Source organism: Diospyros lotus, chromosome 9, assembly GCF_014633365.1.
Source record: "Diospyros lotus cultivar Yz01 chromosome 9, ASM1463336v1, whole genome shotgun sequence".
In the NCBI taxonomy this organism is placed as follows: domain Eukaryota; kingdom Viridiplantae; phylum Streptophyta; class Magnoliopsida; order Ericales; family Ebenaceae; genus Diospyros; species Diospyros lotus.
Window position 1 is genome coordinate 20574645 of NC_068346.1, and position 8230 is coordinate 20582874.

The window sequence follows — 8230 nt, forward strand, 5'->3', positions numbered from 1 at the left end:
CTCTTAGGGTTTTCTTGTTGCCTAACATCTGGCTTTATGAATGGGTTCTTTTTAAGCAATTGCAATTGCCCTTTAATTTCAAGTCACTTATACTTGATTATGATCTCATCCCAAGAAATTGTGACCTGTTTCTTTTTTTTTTTTTTGCAGCTCAGTTTACCTAACACTTCAGGCATGGTTATTTTCTTCTACTAGGGAAAGGGTTGTGCTTAGTTGAGGAAGAACCTGTTTATTCACGCCATCCACCAGGTTAGATCAAGTCTTCCTTGCACGTTTAACAATCTATCCTCACACAGTAAGCTATCTGAAAATACAGAGAATATGAAAAAGTGAATGCATAAGGGGATTAGGAGATATGATTACTGCAAACCAGTGATGGAACTCGATTGTGCAAGTAGATGATGCTTAACTGCTAAGGTTTGTATAGTTGTAAAACCACTTCATTTTGTTAAATCTTCTTTTAAGTATTTGAGCATTTCAATATTACTGAATTGTTTATCGAGTACTTATGTTTCATCATTACTTACTGTAATTGATTTTTTTATCAAGTGCACAATTTTTATGTACGGAATTTTTGGCGCTATACTGAGTGTAAGATATTTTGCTCAGGTGAAGTACGAGATTTCACGCTCTTATGAGAAAGTTGACGAGATGCTAAACCTTATTCTTAAAGAAGTTGTGAGTTCCATTATGCATTACTCTCCCTCTCTTCCCCCTTCTTAGAGTATTATATTTTGAGGCCAAATAGACTATTTTATCTTGAGCTTAGGGTCATTTTTGAATTTTATCCAGTTTTGACCTTTAGTTCAATTTGGTAATGAATTTCAAGCTTTGATTTCAATTTTGTCCCCAAGCGGATAGGCGTGTGCCCTAACATACGTGGTGCTTAGGTGACATGCTGATGTATCCATTATTGGACACATCAGCAAAAGAAACCCATCATCTTGAACCCTCAAGCCACTAGGTTTTACATCCTAAACAGGCTCCGCCGCCTTCCTTCATCGTTGGTCGCCTTTTTGTTCTCTCATTGCCAGTAACCCGAGCCCTCAACCCTCTGGTCACGCCACGCGAGCCATGTCAAGCACGAAGGTGTTTGGCCATGGGAGTGACCATAGGTCATCGGCCATGGCGTCGATGGCCGTTGCAATACCGAGATTTGACCCGTGGCTGAGAAGACTCGTGTCAATTGGTCGACCAAAACGATAACCCACGTCGGAGAGCCATCGACCAAAAGGGGACACGAACCGTCAGTCAGGGCAGTCACGGTGAATCTCGATTTTGGAGAACATTGTCGACGATGGCGGAAGCATGGCCCAATCGATCGACGACAATAAACCCATGGCCCTTATCTTCTTCTCAACATCGATCTCGCCATGGTCGTTTTTTCCTTTTGACCTCCGGTCTTCTCCCCACTCTCTTCTTTTTCCAATCGACTGCCTATGTGGCCGCCATTAATGGAAGCAAACCACCCGCGATGAAGAGTGAGAAAGAAAGAGGCGGCTAGGGGCAGGGAAAAGGCAAAAACGACAACGGCGAGGGCGGCGGCAACGCAAGGTGCAAGGCGAAAGCCTAGATGATTTGGGGAAGAAGATGGGTTTTGACCCATTAAATGTTCGGTCGACCCACTCAGTTAGATTTGGATCAAAGTCAACCATGGGATTGTTTTGCTAATGTGTCCATTATTAGACAACACGCCACCTCAGCGCCACGTCTGCAACGCCAAACGCCTGTCCGCTTTAGTACAAAATTAAAACAAAAGTTAAAGTTCAAGGATAAAATTGAAACAAATGTCAAAACTGGATAATAGTGAAAAAAGACCCTAAGTTCAGTATAAAATAGTCTATTTGGCCATATTTTTATGATGTTTTCGAGTGTAAGAAGTAGTTGGATTGTTCATTGTTGGATACATCAGCAAAAGAAACCCATCACCTTCAATCCTCAATCCACTAGGTTTTACATCCTAAACAATTGCCGCCGCCTTCCTTCATTGCCGGTCACCTTTTTGTTCTCTCATCGTTGGTAACCCGAGGCCTCAACTCTCTGGTTACGCCACGTGAGCCATGTCGAGCACGAAGATTTTCGGGCATGGGAGTGACCAGAGGTTATCGGCCATGGCATCAATGGCCATTGCAATGCCGAGATTCGACTCATGGTTGAGAAGACTCATGTCAATCAGTCGACCAAAAGGGGACACAAACCGTCAGTCAGGGCAGTCACGGTGAACCTCGATTTTGGAGAACATCGTGACGATGGGGGAAGCAAGGCCCAATAGATTGACGGCAATAGACCCATGGCCATTGTCTTCCTCTCAACATCGATCTCGCCATGGTCTTTTTTTCCCCTTGACGTTCTGTCTTCTCCCCTTTCTCTTCTTTTTCCAATCGGCTGCCTGTGTGGCCGCCATTAATGGAAGCAATCCACCCGCGATGAAGAGTGAGAAAGAAAGAGGCGGCTAGGGGCAAGGAAAAGGCAAAAACGACAACGGCGGGGGCAACAGCAGCGCAAGGTGCAAGGCGAAAGCCTAGGTGATTTGGGGAAGAAGATCAGTTTTGACCCATTAAATGTTCGGTTGACCCATTGGGTCAGATTTGGATCAAAGCCAACCATGGGATTGTTTTGCTAATGTGTCCATTATTGGACACAACAACACGCCACCTCAGCGCCACGTCTGTAGGGCCACATGTCTGTCCGCTTTCGGACAAAGTTAAAACAAAAGTTAAAGTTCGATGATAAAATTGAAGCAAATGTCAAAACTGGGTAATAGTGAAAAAAGACCCTAAGTTTAGTATAAAATAGTCTATTTTGCCATATTTTTATGATGTTTTCGACTGCAGGAAGTAGTTGGATTATTCTTTGGACGTCTACATGCAGCTTCAACGCTGGCAGTTATCGCTGTAGTGATCTTCTACCTTTTATTCCGTTGTATTCGTTTCCCTTTTTTTTTTCTCTTTTTTTACGTCTTGCTATTTCAATCATGATGCTTAAATAGTCGTTCCATTTTAAACTAATTGAGTCGTGATAACTTTTTACATCAGTGGACATGTTCTCCTCATAAATGCTTGGGAAATAAGAGCTCATCTACTATACAGACATGTAACACTTTGATCTTACTTTCTCAGCGACCCAGGTATGGTATTTTTGCACAATTGTTAATATTTGAAGAATCAACTTGGGAACTATTGGGTACAATTGAAGGAAGTAAACTAGATGTTGAAGTAGGATTTCTTGAACTTACTGTGCCATTTTCGGGTTTTCAGACTAGTTTTGTGCAAAGTTGACATTCAGGTCTTTGTTCTTTTGATGAAATCTCCCCCTAGTATAAACCTGAAGCTCAGAATTCAGATCATGATGATCGATTTGTAGTACTTCTCTCCCTACATGAGAAACCCCTTCACTTGGCACCAAAGAACCAGAATCTCCTAAGTGACCATTATTAGAAACATGTGGTTCTTGAGTAGGGCAAATTGCATTTGGGAGTGGGATAGAAACATCCCAAAAATTATCGTCCACTTCATGTGTCTCCCCCTAAAGAGAATTTTGGGTAAAATAAGGTTGTTTTTCGAAAAACGAAACATCCATATTGATATGGATTTTTTTGGTGTGAGGATTTACTTATAGCCTTTTTTATGTGATGCATAACCCAAAAAAAACACATTTGATAGCCCTAGGGTCAAGTTTGGAATGAAATTGATTAGGGATATGAACATACATAGTACACCCAAATATAAAAAGATAATAATTGTAGGATGTTGTACACAATTATTTTGTAATTAATGAAAGGATTACTAGCAAGCAATATATTTTTATGGATTTTTCAACTACGGAAAGTAGTTAGAATGTTCTTTGGAGCTCTACATGCAAAGTAATTTTTCAATGCTTTTAGTTTTCACTGTAGTGATCTTTTTCCTTTTACTCCCTTGTATTCCTTTCCCTTTTTTTTGTTTTTTACGTCTTGTTATTTCAATTGTGATGCTTAAATAATCATTAGGCCGAATAGACTATTTTATCCTGAGCTTAGGGTCATTTTTGAATTTTATCCAGTTTTGACATTTAGTTAAATTTGGTCATCAAATTTAAACTTTGATTTCAATTTTATCCCCAAGCGGACAGGCGAGAGCCCAAACATACGTGGTGCTTAGGTGGTGTGCTGATGTGTCTATTGCTGGACACATCACCAAAAGAAACCCATCATCTTCAACACTCAAGCCACTAGGTTTTACATCCTAAACAGTTGCCGCCGCCTTACTTCATCGCCGGTCGCCTTTTTGTTCTCTCATCGCCGGTAACCCGAGGCCTCAACCCTCTGGTCACGCCACGCGAGCCATGTCGAGCACGAAGATTTTCGGGCATGGGAGTGACCAGAGGTTATCAGCTATGGCGTCGATGGCCATTGCAATGCCGAGATTCGACCCGTGGTTGAGAAGACTCGCTCAATCGGTCGACCAAAACTCAAAATGTCAATTTATGTGTTACTATTTTCTTTCTTTCTTTCATGTGATTTTGGATTACTACTTATACTATAATTATGCATGTGGTATTCTTGGAAAAATCCATGACGTTAACTGTAATTTTCAATTTATATTAGAAGATACAAATTGGGTCGTGATAGCTTTTTACATCAATGGGCATGTTCTTCGGACTAAATGCTTGGGAAATGAGAGTGGCTCTCTACTACACAGACAAGTAACACTTTCTTCTTACTTTCTGAGCGACCCAAGTATAGTATTTCTGCACAATATGTTATGCATCGCTCTCCTTCTCTTCCCCCTTCTTAGAGCAATATATTTTTATGATGTTTTCGACTGCAGAAAATAGTTGGATTGTTCTTTGGAGGTCTACATGCAGCTTCAACGCTGGCAGTTATCACTGTAGTGATCTTTTACCTTTTATTCCCTTGTATTCCTTTTCCTTTTTTTTTTTTTTATATATCTTGCTATTTCAATCATAATGCTTAAATAGTCATTCCATTTTAAACTAATTGGGTCGTGATATAGTTGTGTTTCCATATTATAATTATTGGTTTCACCATGTCAACTAAGTGATGGAACACAACTATATCAATTATCTTCATTCACCACCATCTCATGAAACTTCTCCATATGAAGATGGTGTTGAAACTTCATTTCATTATTACTCCGTTAGGGATGTTATCCGTTGTCGGTCCAAAGCCCGAATAAAGGAGAAGGGTTGCGTTAGGTAGCCACCAACAAGCGTAAAACCTAGATGAATCCAAATATGAATTCTAGATAAACTATCTTTGGGGCGTAACCCACATAGAAGTCTAGAATTCATGTAGCCGACCCCACATAGTGGGATAAAGGCTGGATATGTTGTCGTCGTTGTTTGGGTCGTGATAGCTTTTTACATCAGTGGGCAGGTTCTTAGGACTGAATGCTTGGGAAATGAGAGAGCTCATATCCGACACAGACAAGTAGCTCTTCGTTCTTACCTTCTCAGCGACCCAAGTATGATATTTCTGGATAAAATCTTCTGCAACTATTTTACTTTTTGGTGTTATCCATGTAAAATATTTTAACTACATTTTGGTGGATTGTACTTATTTGTCGAGGTTGGATCAAATGATTCTTAGATGGAAAAACCCTTGGGGTTTTCTTGGTGCCTAACGTCTGTCTTTATGATTGGATTCCTTTTAAGCAATTGCAATTGCCCTTTAATTTCAAACCACTTATACTTGATTATGATCTCAACCCAAGAAATTGTGACATTTTTTTTTTTTTTGTGCAGCTCAGTTTCCCTAACAATTCAGGCATAGTTATTTTCTTTTACTAGGGAAAGGGTTGTGCTCGGTTGAGGAAGAACATGTTTATTCACGCTATCCACCAGGTTCGTTCAAGTCTTACTTGCACATTTAATAATCTATCATCACACAGTAAGCTATCTGAAAATACAGAGAATATAAAAAAGTGAATGCATAAGGGGATTAGGAAATATGATTACTGCAAACCAATTATGGAACTCGGTTGTGCAAGTAGATGATGCTTAACTGCTAAGGTTTGAATAGTTGTAAAACCACTTCATTTTGTTAATCTTCTTTTAAGTATTTGAGCATTTCAATATTACCGAATTGTTGATTGAGTACTTATGTTTCATCATTACTTACCGCCATTGATTTTTTTATCAAGTGCATAATTTTTATGTAGGGAACTTTTGGCACTATACTTATTATAAGATGTTTTGCTTAGATGAAGTACGAGATTTCACGGTCTTATGAGAAAGTTGATGAGACACTAAAGCTTATTCTTAAAGAGGTTGTGAGTTCCATTATGCATTACTCTCCCTCTCTTCCCCCTTCTTAGAGCAATATATTTTTAGGTTGAATAGACTATTTTATCCTAAACTTAGAGTCATTTTTTAATTTTATCCAGTTTTAACCTTTAGTTCAATTTGGTCATCAAACTTAAACTTTGGTTTCAATTTTATCCCCGAGCAAAGAGGCATGTGCCCAACATACGTGGGCGCTTAGGTGGCGTGCTGTGTCTATTGTTGGACACATCAGCAAAAGAAACCCATCATCTTCAACCCTCAGGCCACTAGGGTTTTACATCCTAAACAGTTGCTACCGCCTTCCTTCATCATCGGTCGCCTTTTTATTCTCTCATCGCCGATCACTTGAGGCCTTAACCCTTTAGTCACGCCACGCCAGCCATGTTGAGCATGGAGCTCTTTGGCCATGGCAGTCACTAGAGGTCATTAGCCATGGCATCGATGGCCATTGCAATGCCAAGATTCGACCTGTGGCTAAGAAGACTCGCGTCAATCGGTAGACCAAAACAATGACCCACGTCGGCGAGCCATCAACCAAAAGGTGACACGAATCGTTAGCCAAGGCAATCACGATGAACCTCGATTTTGGAGAACATCGTCGATGATGGTGGAAGCAGGGCCCAATCGTTCGACGGCAATAGACTCACGGCCCTTGTCATCTTCTCAACATCGATCTCGCCATGGTCGTTTTTTCCCATTCTCCTTTGCTCTTCTCCCCTCTTTCTTCTTTTTCCAATCAACTGCTTATGTGGCCAACCTTATTGGAAGCAAGCCACCGGAGATGAAGAGTGAGAAAGAAGGAGGCGGCCAGGGGCAGGAAAATGGCAAAAAGGGCAACGGCGGCGGCGACAACTCAAGGTGGGAGGCGAAACCCTAGGTGATTTGGGGAAGAAGATGGGTTTTGACCCATTAAAAGTTAGGTCAACCCACTGGGTCAGATTTGGATCAAAGTCAAGCATGGGTTTTTTTTGCTAATGTGTCCATTATTGGACACATCAGCACGCCACCTTAGCACCACGTATGCTGGGGCACATATCTGTCCGCTTTAGGATAAAATTAAAAGCAAAGTTAAAATTCAATGATCAAATTTAAGCAAAGGTCAAAACTTGATAAAATTTAAAAAGACCATAAGTTCAGGATAAAATAGTCTATTTGGCCGTATTTTTATGATGTTTTCGACTGCAGAAAGTAGTTGGATTGTTCTTTGGAGGTCTACATGCAGCTTCAACGCTGTCAGTTATTACTGTAATGATCTTTTACCTTCTATTCCCTTGTATTTCTTTCCCTTTTTTTTTTTTTTATGTCATGCTATTTCAATCATGATGATTAAATAGTCATTCCATTTTAAATTAATTGGGTCGTGATAGCTTTTTACATCAGTGGCCATGTTTTCTGAACTGAATGCTTGGGAAATGAGAGAGCTCCTCTACTACACAAACAAGTAACACTTTCTTCTTACTTTGTCAGTGACCCAGGTATGGTATTTTTGACAATATATTATACATCGCTCTCCTTCTCTTCCCTCTTCTTAGAGCAATATATTTTTATAATGTTTTCGACTACGGAAAGTAGTTGAATTGTTCTTTGGAGGTCTACGTGGAGCTTCAACACTAACAGTTTGTAGTGATCTTTTACCTTCTATTCTTTCCCCCCCCCCCCCCCCTTTTTTTTTTATGTCTTGTTATTTCAATCACAATGCTTAAATAGTCATTCCATTTTAAACTAATTGGATCGTGATAGCTTTTTACATCAGTGGGCAGGTTCTTAGGACTGAATGCTCTTGAAATGAGAGAGCTCCTATCCGATACAGACAAGTAGCTCTTCGTTCTTACTTCCTTAGCGACCCAGGTATGGTATTTCTCGACAAAATCTTCTACAACTACTTTACTTTTTGTTGTTATCCATGTAAAATATTTTAATTGCATTTTGGTGGATTGTACTTATT

General features: G+C 40.1%; 1 long non-coding RNA gene across 1 annotated transcript; it reads left to right on the forward strand.

Moving 5' to 3' along the window:
• Positions 1-217: 217 nt before the first annotated feature.
• Positions 218-666, forward strand: LOC127809920 (uncharacterized). Its single transcript, XR_008025311.1, has 3 exons — positions 218-249; positions 317-417; positions 610-666. It is a non-coding gene; the product is annotated as an uncharacterized LOC127809920 (long non-coding RNA).
• Positions 667-8230: the final 7564 nt, after the last annotated feature.